The sequence below is a fragment of the Acomys russatus genome, chromosome 2, assembly GCF_903995435.1.
Source record: "Acomys russatus chromosome 2, mAcoRus1.1, whole genome shotgun sequence".
In the NCBI taxonomy this organism is placed as follows: Eukaryota; Metazoa; Chordata; class Mammalia; order Rodentia; family Muridae; genus Acomys; species Acomys russatus.
In genome coordinates, this window is record NC_067138.1 from 84,793,083 (window position 1) to 84,805,657 (window position 12,575).

Sequence of the window (12,575 nt, forward strand, 5' to 3'; positions counted from 1 at the left end):
TCTGAGCAAATGTAATTGCTTGGGAGTTGGACGCCTTGTTATGCTTAGCAAACCAAAGTTGAAAACTTTACTTTCAAACCTCAAACTACCTTGTCTTAAGGATTGATGCTCGCTATTTAGTAAACACAGCACTTTTACAGCAAGGCACAGCACTGAATATTTACTAACCAGGAAAATATAATGCACCTTCAACAAGCTCTGCGCAAACTTCAGGACAACTATTTTGATAAAACATACCACTCTTTCTCATCACATCTTTCATTTAGTCTCAATTTATTTTCACCTCTATGCTTCTTTGTCTTTCTCTCAAAATAAATTGATTTTTATCTAACTATACATATATATTTTTTCTCATGCAGCTCAAAATCTCAATTGCTTCTTTAAACAAATTCTGTTGTTGTATATAGGGTAAATTAAAGGCTTTCTTTTAGGAATGTTCCTTCTACTTAATTTGATAACCTCTGAGTCTCTGTTTGTGGTGCAGTTATGTACATATGTTCCCAGCATTTCTTTTTCCATTTTAAAGACATCATTATATCTAGTATTTTTATGGCAACAAGGTTTTATACAGTTGCTATTTTGGGAGCAAAACAAGAACACAGAAGTCTTAGAGGTTGTACAGTGTCAACTCATGTTGAGCTTTCATTCTCTACTTCAGCACCTTGATACATGTGCTACAGGAGAGTGTTATAATTCAATAAGCTAGCCAACTTCGATGATTACCATTTTTGTCATTGCTTCAAAGCTATGAAATGAGACAACACACACTGACATCTTTGAAGCCTTAGAGATAAAGAGCTATTATGTAGCTCTGACATTAAGTGGTTCTACAAACCACCAACCATCTAAGAGCCTTGGTTTATTATGAGGTTTAAATAAGAGTAATCTCCTTAAGCTCCTGTACAGAAAGTTCTCATCATGTTAATGATTTGCTTTTGATATACCATCTCATCATCTACGCCATTCCTTCTAAGAGAATATTTGATTCAGTTGAAAATAGCAAGAAACAATACAACTTGTTCAAACATAGTGCTGCTACACCAATGTAATAGATAATGGGAACGGATATTTTTTAATAATCTTAACTAAAATGAGAAATTATAATTTTACAAAGAGAGGAATTCAACAGGAGAATGATTTAATTTATCTAAAGATATTACTTACTAGTTACGTGATTTTGAGATAGGTCCTTTACTTCTTTGAGTCTTCATTTCTTCACCTGCAAATATTAGGACGTTATACTAGGTCTGTGTTTTTCTGAAATCATTAAATAAATTCATTTATTTACTTATTCTGTTAATGAAAGCTTATTCAGATTTAAAACATGAAAGCATTATAAGTAGAACAGCTCTGAATGAGGAAAAATAATTAGTCTCCCATTTTTTCTCAGGTCTTCCCTAATACTTGAGATGTAAATAGGTTAAGAGAAGATTTCCTGCAGCTCTGGTAGCTCGTCAGCTACTTAACTCTGCTAAGTATGCATGCATATGTGAAGTTGTGTGTGTGTGTGTGTGTGTGTGTGTGTGTGTGTGTGTGTGTGTGTGTTTACATGCCATGAAGCACAAAAGCTAACCTATGCAATCTTCGAACAGAAGAGTCTTGGAAGCTACATTTTTTCGAAAACTAAAAATTTCTTAGTGGAATTCTACTATTCCAATGCATACAGAAGAAAATATAGCCATCATCTTAATAGTTAACAATATGAATAAATGAAAGTGAATAAAATTGTTGTTTTATAGTTTAGCAGATAAATTTGTTACAATGCTCATGTGAATCCACTATGTACCAACTTCAACATTACTAAAAATGTCAAGACTACTGCCACACTGTGGAATGTTTAGCATAAAAATTTAATGCAAAATGTTTAGAATATGCTTTGGAGTCAGATATATGACTTTTAGCATTTCCATGGAGTCCTTGGAAATTTATATCTCTAAGCATTTGGTTACTTATAAAAGGCAGATGATTATATTAACTTCCTGCTTTTGCCTCCTCTTTGTAATTATTAAATAATATGTGTTATAAGAAAACACTAGTTCATACTAAGAACACAAATAATAATATTATTTCCACAGCTCTGAGTTTAATTCTCTACACAATGACAATTCCTTGGGCACAGAGTGCTAACAACTCAGCTTTTTAATGGCTTCTTGCACAGTGGTTTCTGTTTCTAACCTTTTGAAGCTGTTAAAACAAAGTCAAATAATGATACTGCTGTGACAAAAGTGTATGCTAGAATCAATAGATTGTGCTTCTTGGAATAAATAGCAATTAAAGTGGGTAGTGCTTGATTGCTTGACAGTAGGTAGTCTTTCTGGCACAAACAAACTGAAGCCTCAGTCTGCTTCATAAACTAATTAGTATGAACTTCACATGAATCCCATCAAGGAACCATTCATTGATATTGACTCCTGTCTTCATGACGATTGGTTCTTGAATTTGTCTTTTGTCACTTACAGGTAACCAGTCTCTTGTTTGTGTAGTCCCATTTATAAGGAAAATTTCAACTTTGTAGAATAAGAACATACTTAATCATATTTCTAAGTGATCATTACAACAATTGTGACATTTCAGCATTGCCACAAGACTTTCTACTTTTCTATGCACTTAATACAATTATTCATGAACTCAGGAGTGGAAAAGCCAACTATAAGATAGTGAAAGATTCTAATTACTGAATATTTCCCCTTAGCCTTTTCGCATTTGGAATAGCTTATTTAGACTATCAGAGCAGCACAAACCTGCTTCGTTTCCCACTCACATTACAGGGACATACATGTATTTTCTTTCTGCTCAATCTCATCATCACATGTGCTCAATCATTGTTTTCATGACTGTCATTATAATGGACATATAATGGAATGTGGTTTTACTTAACTTTTGTGACTAATATTTCTTTTCAAAAATTGATTACATTATTGATTTACTTTACATCCCCATCACAATTTCCCCTCCCTTCTCTCTTCCTAGGCCCTCTTTCTCACCTCACCTCCCTCTCCATATACTCTTTCTCCTCTTCTCCTCAGAAAAGGGCTGTCAAATGGATATCCACCAGCCTTGGCATATCAAGTTGCATTAACAACTTATGGAAACTGATGCAGGGACACATAGCCAAACATAGCTTGTGCAATTCTGTAGAAGGGGAAGGAAGGGTTGAAGGAGCCAAGGGGGTCAAGGACACCACACACACACACACACACACACACACACACACACCCCAAAAACAAAAACCTACAGAATTAATTAATCTAGGCCCTCAGTAGGTCACAGATTGCCAACCAGAGAGGATGAATTGGTGGATCTAGGCCCTCTATATACATGTAACAATAGTGCAGCAGAGCCTTCATGTGGCACTTTAAAGCAGGAGCAGGGGCTATTTCTGATTGCATTAGTTTTTTTTTATTTCAATTTTAATTTTCTCTTTTTTACATGTATTATTATACCTTATTACACATATTTACAACAAACCACCTACAGTAAGAAGAACCATGAAACAATCAGGAATAATATAAATGTTACATTCATAGTGTTTTGGCTATTTGTATTTGGCATCCTTAAAGAGAACATCTTTCTTATCTTGGTGTGTCTAAAATTCTGAATTTAAATCAATATCAAGCACTTGAGATTTTATGTAAGACAGAATGCTGGTATGTTATTACATCCAGAAAATTACTAAATTATATTTATAGTAAGATAATAGACAAGCAAAAGGGTAATAAGACCAATATGTTAGGAGATTTGAAGAGGCAATAAAGTTGAGACAGTTAAAGAAGGCTATGAGTTATCTATACCTTAAATATATAGGGATTTCTATGAGTCCCCTTTGGCCATTAATTTAACAAGCTGTAACTCAGGGCTTTATGTGGTCATTTCTGGGTCATTTTTTACCTGTTATTTAGATAATCCATTTGTATTTATTTATTAAACATAGATATACATATATTCTTACACAAATATAAAAATATGTGTTTATATGTATTATACACATACATATATATGTAGTATCCACAGTGGTAATTTTCCATATGGTTTTTCAAATGGTCTTTAGTGAATTTTTTCCTCCCCATATTTTGACCCTGGCCCTTCCATTGCCTTTTGCAGTAATCCTTTCACTGTGTCTCTATATATTCTACGTCCCCTTATTTGAGAGATCCTCCCCACGGTTCCTTACTTGATATCAAATCTCTGTGGTTATCGGGATTTTATGTTTAAGGCTTGAAAGTTGACATCCACAAATAAGGGAACATATACTATTATTTTCTTTTGTATATGGATTACCTTACACATGGTAATTTTTTAAAAACTTTATACATTTATCTGTAAATTTCATAATGTCTTTTTTAACAGAAAAAATGTACTCCATTATGTACCTGTAAATGGGATATAGTTTTAATTTCCATTTCTCTGATAGCTACTTGAAGTAAACTTTTCACTTCCTGAGGACTGTGGCTATTTCTCTAGCCTAACTGTGGATTTGTTTGTTTGATTTATTTTTTATTTTTGTAGGCTTTAATATTTTATTTTATTATATTTACATATATATATATATATATATATATATATATATATATATATATATACAGTAAACTATCTACAACAAAAAGAGCCATGAAACAATCAGAAATTAGATAAATTCATAGTGTTTTGGCTATTTGTGTTTGGCAGTATTGGAGAAAACATCGTTCCTACCTTGGCGTGTCTAAAATTCTAAATGTAAATCAATATCATATCTTATCATTAGCAACTTAAAACATATTTTATTTTCTAGATATAATCTTATGTTAGTTATATAGGTAGAAAATATTTTCCCCCAATCTTTAGACTGCCTCTTCATTCTGGTCAATGTTTTTCTGCCATACAGAAACTTTTTAAGTTAACAAGGTCCTGTTTTCCAATTATTATCCTCATTTCCTAAGGAAAGAAAGTCATATCAGAAAGTCTTGGGTATGCCTATGTCTTGAAGGCTTTCCTCTAGATTTTCTTTAGAGGTTTTAATTTTGTGGGGTTTTGTATATTTTAAGAAGGTACTTTATAAAGATTTTCCAGTCCTTTTAAACAGTAAATTATGGTAGATTTTGACTAACAGACAGTAAGTGCTCAAAGAATGTTGTATAAACATGAATTCGTCAAAATTCAAAATTAGTATTAATAATACATGTTAGATTTTGCTGATGATCTTAATTTGCAAATAGGTAAATATTTAGATAGATTAAGTTTTTCTTACATATATCAAGTTAAAAAGATATAATTTAATATGTTACATAATGTAAAAAAGTACAGCTATTTTATTTAAAAGAAAAGATTCTAATATCAAAATATTGAGATGCCATCATGAAAAAAGTTCTAGAGAAAATAGGACAGTTAATATAATAAAGACTAGATGTATGAAATACCCATAGCCAACATCATCATAGAGAAAAGCTTGTAGCAATCTCATTAAAATCATAATGAGAATGAGACACGGCTGTCCAGTATCCACACTCCTCTTCAATACACTGTTTGACACACTAGCTAGAGCAATAGAGTCAAAGGGAATAGAATCAAAGGAAAGGGAATCAAAGAAGTTAAATTATCCTTATTTCCAGATGAAATTATATTATATTTTAGAGATGCCAAAAATATCACTATAAAACTAGAAATGATCAACAACTTCCAAAGAGAGATATCAACCTTAAAAAAATAAAAACTTTCTATATACCAACAACAAGCATCTGTGTTCATAATAGTCTCAAAAACAAAGGAACAAACTAACTCAAGAAGGTGAAAATCCTCTACAACAAGATTGTTAAAGTGCTTTTAAGAGACTGAATAAGACAGTAGAAGATAAAAAGATCCTCCACATGTTCATGAAATACAAGAATAAATATATTAAAAATGGCTATTGTACTAAAACCCTTTGGGAATTCAGGGCAATCCTTTGCTCATAGAAATTTTTTTTCTTTTTTTTTTTTTTATTAATTTATTCTTGTTAACATCTCAATGTTTTATCCCATCCCTTGTATCCTCCCATTCCCCCCCCCATTTTCCCATTATTCCCCTCCCCTATGACTGTTCCTGAGGGGGATTACCTCCTCCTATATATTCTCATAGGGTATCAAGTCTCTTCTTGGCTACCTGCTGTCCTTCCTCTGAGTGCCACCAGGTCTCCCACTCCAGGGGACATGGTCAAATGTGAGGCACCATAGTAAGTGAGAAAGTCATATCACACTCTCCAGATATACATACAAGCACAAAAGACTTCAAATAGAGAATGCAATTCTGAAAAAAAAAAAAAAAAAAAAAAAAAAGAACAAGTCTGGGGGTGTTGGGTTACCAACCAAAATTGCAAATCATGGCTATAGTTTTAATAATAAAAAACACTATGGTACTGGCACATATGGAGATATGTACAACAATGGAATAAAATAGTAGAAGATGAAAACATGATCACACATAATGACAGTCACTGGATATTTACAACGGAAAAGAGACAGCATCTTCAACAAATGGTTTTGGGGAAACCCAACTTGGCCCATATCAATCAGCTGGAAGAAAAACTCACTGCAATAGATCATTGACCTAATGTGAATCCTGAAACCTTGGCATTGCCAGAAGATAGCCCAATGGAAAACTTTCAGGATATTGGTGTAGGGTGTAACTTTTTGACTGAGACGCAATTCACTCATAAATTGAGTAAGGCCGAATGCTGACAAATAGGACCTCATAAAACTAAAAAACTTCTATTCAAGTAAGGGAACAATTAATCAAATAAAGGGGAATCCTACAGAGTGTGAAAAATCCTTGCCAGCTAGACATCTGGCAGAGCATTAAATATCCAGAATATATAAAACTCAAAACTCAAAGAATAAAAATAACAAGTGACCTAATTAAAAACAAATTGCAGTGTTAACAGAGTTACCAAAGGAATAAATAGAAATGGCTAGTAAAATTATCCAAAAGTATTCATCATCCTCAGCAAGCAGGAATGTACATGTTAAAACAACACTGAGATTTTTTTTAAAACATCATATGCCAATCAGAATGGCTAAAATCAAGAAAACAACTGACAACTAAGTTTTAGGAGAGAAGGTCTTGCTTATAGAGGTTCATCACTAGAGGCAGGTCTGAGATTAGGTAGCCTCAACAAATTTCAAGGGTTTGCTCTCTCTCTCTCTCTCTCTCTCTCTCTCTCTCTCTCTCTCTCTCTCTCTCTAGTGTTTTCATGTATGAAAATGTGATCTCTCAGCTTCCTACTCTTGCTTTAGTATCTGTCACTTGCTGCAATGTACCCATTCAATGATAGTGCCTTATTCTCTAAAACTGTAATCCCAAACAAGATATTAGGAAAGAGGGAAAGAAGGATGTGAGGAAGGAAAAGAAGGAAGGGAGGGAGAGAAGAAGGAAGGAAGGTAGGAAAGGAGGGAGGAAGTAACAAAGTAAGGAAGGAAGGAAGGAAGGAAGGAAGGAAGGAAGGAAGGAAAAAAGAAAACTAACAACTGAAAATGTTGGCAAAGACGTTGGAACGGGAGACACTCATTCACTATTGGTGGAAATGTGCGGCGGTACAACCATACTACTCCTTGATATTTTTTCCTCAGCCATTTTCACTGCTGTTCTATTCAAAACATGTAGGAAATGAAAATAACCTAAATGTCCTTAAGCAAATAAATTGATAATGAAATGTGTGGTTCACATACACAGTGAAAAACTATTCAGTGGTAAAGAAAACTGAAAAACGTAATTTGCAGGAAAATGGATGTAAGTAGCAAACTAGGAAATGTAGATTCAGAAAGACACATGGTTTAAGTTATCTCATCTGTAGCCCCTAGCTGCAAATCTTCAGGAATGAATATATCATGTGGCGTACCATAAAAAAAGAAACAGGGAAGGGAAATGGGACTTGATGGTGGGGTAGATTTCTTTTTGTTGTCTGCTTGGGTGGGTGGGCGAAGATATCCAATTCCCTCTGTCTTCATGTTAGAAGTTTCTAGGGTTGAGGCTTCTTGAAGCTTTCTCCTTAGTGCTGGGCCATTAAAGTCCCACAGTCCCTCTCTTTTGTTTTATAATGGAGATTTACTATCATAGTCAACACTGTTCTGTGTCTGCTTCCCCCTCAGGGTATCCAGGCTCCTTTTTCACCAAGCTGGACTTGAAGGAGGGATGCTTAGTTGGGCCGGAGTGAAATGCGGGATCTCAGTTGGTAGTAAGAAACAGACTTTTTTGGGAGACATTTTCAGTGAGACAGCTCATTTAATTGGAGTGTGGGGACAAAGGCTATTTCAACCTTTGTTGGTGTGAGTGTATATCACTGGCCAGGACTGGGGTGCTGAGGATTTCTCATTTGCATAATGGGGAATTCCACAGCAGCAGGACATTATTTTATAAGGAGAGAGGAAGTTTGAACTGGCTGCCAGGCTATGTGACCTCCTCAGGAGGGTAAGGCTGAGACACAGTGCTACCTTCCCCAGGACACACAGAATTCCTTATGTTATGTGGCAAAAGAAAATTAAGGTTGTGAAAGTTAATATTGCTAACCAGATGTATGTGAGTGGCTGGCTATTATTCTCAATTACCCAATTATTCTAAATGGGAAAGAAAAGAAATGAGAAAGATTCTTTGTGACATAACTATGAAAGAACTACAGGTCATGGTTGGGTGGCTTTTAGATGAAGAGAAATCATGAGCTGAAGACAGAAGGCAGCTTCTAGAAATCATTAAAAGAAGGGAAAGTTTCTCCTCAGCCCCTGAAATAAATGAAGCATGAGTGGACATGTATTTGTGGTATATATTTTCATTTCTCAAGAACATACACCTAAGCATAAACTTTCCATGTCCAGTGATAATCCTGTAATTAACATTTACAGAAAATGCCAGTGTGTTTTACAATGTGCGGGGAACCATTTATATTGTGATTAATGATAACATGAGAATTCTAGTTTATTCACATTTTCACAGATAACTCTTATAGTCCACGGTTTTTGTGGATTTGATATACAATTCTTTAATAGCTAATTATGTGTGGCACTTTTTGCATTTATGCCACATTTTTATATTTCTACTGGATAAATGGTCATCCAAATCTGTACTCATTTTCATGCTTTTCTATGTAGTTAGTAAAGAAGAGCTATCTGTTACTTAGGCAGACACTTCTAAGTGGGCTGTGTCATGGAAAACAAACTTATATATCTTTATTATAATGGAGACAACAAAAGAAAAGAAAGCAGGGTGTGATGTAGATTAGAGTAAATCAAATCTGCCCTGATGCAATTCAGAATTCAGATTTCTTTTCTTTTACATAATAAAAAGAAAGATGTTAGAGGTACCTGCCAAAGCGGGTAGATGAATTGAATTACCTTATGGCGCAGATTAAATTCTGAATAGAAAAGGCTAGGAGGCAGTGGGAAAGAAACAAGAGATGTTATCACTTACATGTTATGTTAGTGTAAAGAATGTACTTGCTGTTCCCTCCCCGAACTGTATAGGGGATAATGTGACACAGAAGCCTCATTAGTGTTTATAAGCATTATTGAAATATAAATGACACCAAGGAAGTATAAAAATACAAAAGGAATAATATTGTTTTATTTGTACCTCAAATTGTTATGGTGTATAACAAAAACACTAATAATAGGGTATAGGAAATCTCCTTTCACGTGGTGTTCAAATGAGTCCAAGAAACTCCCAAATCAATACAGGACATAGTCATTGCCCTTGATTATCTCTCAAAATTTGAAGGCAAGTCTCTATTCCTGAAGACACCAAATACTTGGATGTAGGCTTTGAAGGAATAGATCAATCTGGATCTGACTTGGAAGTCTCCTTATAGTACTGGAAGTTTCCATGAAATTGGCGAAAGATGGCTGTATGGCTTGTAAACCACAATAGTGAATGAACCCATAAGGTGATCACAATAGTACAACAGTGCCACTTTAATGTTACCAAAACAAACAGATATCTAATTACACTTAATGTCTGAGCAGCACGAGGGAATCCATATCTGGTACTACACACCTAATCAAATACTTATAGCTGATGAGATTATAGACCCTAAAAGAGAACCTACCATGCTAGTTACTAAACCAATGTAATTTCTGTCTTCTAAATATCTGTCTGTATACCCATAGATAAGGTCTCAACCCTCATAAAATAGATTTTCCACAGAAGATGAATATTATTGCAGAGCATGTCAAAATTCAGAAAATAAATGACTGTGGGGAATCCAGCTCCAATCCCAACTGATACATGCACAACACAACCATTATACCTAAAGTCTGGGAAAACATGGAAATGGTGTAGGAAATTCTAAGATTTAGAAGTCTAGAATTCCTGTTGTGAGGTAGTGTCTCCAGGACCTGACAAGAGGAAACATCAGAAATAATGACATGCCAAGATGAATAAGGGAAATTCCACCTGGTCCCACTTCTAGATGAGTCTACAAGATCTCAATGGATGCTGAAAGTTTCCTCCAAGATCAAGCCCCACATTGGTTGTCAAATTCTAAGTTGTTATCCCTTAGAGACATGTACATATGAGCTTAGTTAAATATTGGTAGGCTATATTTACATGTTTGTACATACATTTGCATATACATATAAAATTAAAGAAGATATTGTAGATTTGGGAGTGAGGAACAGGATGCATTAAAGGGAAAGATGGGAATGTGAAGTGAGGTGGATACAATACTCATAATTCTGGTTCTTGAAAAATTAAAACTATTAAATGAAAGTTTGAATTGTCTTGACTACATGCATTTATGCAAAGAGCCTTTGTCTGAAATGTTCAAGGGCTCCTGTGGCTCCAGCAGACATGTGCCTTACTATTTGCAAGCCGGCCAGCGGCATGTCTTGAAAATATAGTTTTTTTATTATCATAAATATTAAATATATTTCAACAAAACAAACATACTATTAAAATTCAGAATAGCTAAAAAGAAGTACTTGAGAGCAAGTGAAATATTATCTTGAATATAGACATTCTGAATTCTGTTATTGAATACTGCCTACCATTCCATTATATTATTTCATATGACATAACTACAGTTGTTTATTTCAATTTTCTATGCTTAAATTTGATTATTAATAATTATATTACTAAATGTGCTATTACGATGAACAAAGGATGTAAAATATAACCAATTTGCCAAGACTAAGATGGTGGCTCTTGACAGCAAAGTCTGTAGTGTTTGCAGCTCTCCATGAAATGACAATAAAAAATTCTCAGTGATATACAGAGCATTAATTAAGACTGGATCATCTATGCACTCATTCATAGAGTTGTTCATTAAAATCACTGTTAATGCCCATTCAGGATGAACCCACATTATGGCACATGTGGTGAGATACAATGGTGATTAAGGCAGAGTGGCACATGACCTTGTATAATTTATAGGCTAGTTGGAGAAGTATTATGATTTATTGGAGTCATAAGATGCTGAAAACTGGTACAAATAATAGTATACATTTCTATGAGAACAATGTAAAGGAGATGGATATAATCTTGGGAAAAAGAGACAAGTCTCATTTCAGAGGAGGTGACACTTACACACAGATGCGTAGAGGGAAGCTTACATAAGCTGATGACAAGGGAAGAAGTCACTATACATAAATACATATTCATCGTAGAGTTCTAATTTGATATATGAGACATTACACATTAAAGAAAATTGTGATAAATGTTTTAAAGAAAATATGCATTACCAACTTCATTGTAAATTAGTTTGACTCATCTGTTATCTAGGATTGTCTAAATTACTGTGGCCCTTCATTTATGTGACTACTGAGTATTGAACATGATTAAAATCTATGACTCATGTCTTTGCCTGGCTTTATGCAGCTCCTATCACACGGTCAACAATAACCAATCTGTTTCTTTCAGTGCCCAATTATACTTTGATGGAGATTAAGAGTCACATAGCAACTTTCTCTATAGAAATGGGAATGGATTTGTTCAAACAGAACCACTTATTCACCACTAAGGAAAAAAAAGTTGTGTTAGAGCCATGAAGTGATTACAGGTTGCTGAATAGCAGAATTGCATTCAATCTGAGCTGGTGCTCTTAGCTTTTAACTTTTCAGGCTAGGAACAAAAGCCATAATTTATCCAAAAAATAATAGTAGTTTAAGAGATGCTAGTATCTCCTAGATTTCAAATCGAACATTTTTGTGATACTTAGGATTTATAAAATCTTGTTTTACATTTGTATAAGCAAAATCTAACCTGTTCTCTCTCTTATATTTTTTCTTAAAAATTTTGAATAATGAAAATTTGAGAACCCAGAAAAATGTGAGGAGATATGGGGAACTGTGATACATTATTTTGGTACTTAGACAGGATTGGAGGAAAAGAAGCCCATGGAGACCTGCCCACCCTGAACAGTAATATACAGATAGTCACTCCTACAAGACTGAGTTTAGAGCCACAGTAAGGTGAAGATCGTAATGTGTTGCAGAGGCAATGATAGGACATTTCCATCTCATTAAGTGTCATTTTGAGAACAGAATATGGTGGAAATAAGACTGATTACAGTAAGCTCTTATTTCATCAGTCCATAGCCTCTGGTTAAGTTCCAGTGCAAAACATTTTACCTCATTACACTT

General features: G+C 34.3%; 1 long non-coding RNA gene across 1 annotated transcript in view; it reads right to left on the reverse strand.

Annotated features, from left to right (window-relative positions):
* LOC127204562 (uncharacterized) overlaps nucleotides 1-12,575 on the reverse strand; it is a 956,944-nt gene that overhangs the window by 693,055 nt on the left and 251,314 nt on the right. The window contains exon 2 of the long non-coding RNA XR_007832481.1: nucleotides 1,165-1,219. This is a non-coding gene — a long non-coding RNA (uncharacterized LOC127204562). The remainder of the gene's footprint in view (nucleotides 1-1,164; nucleotides 1,220-12,575) is intronic.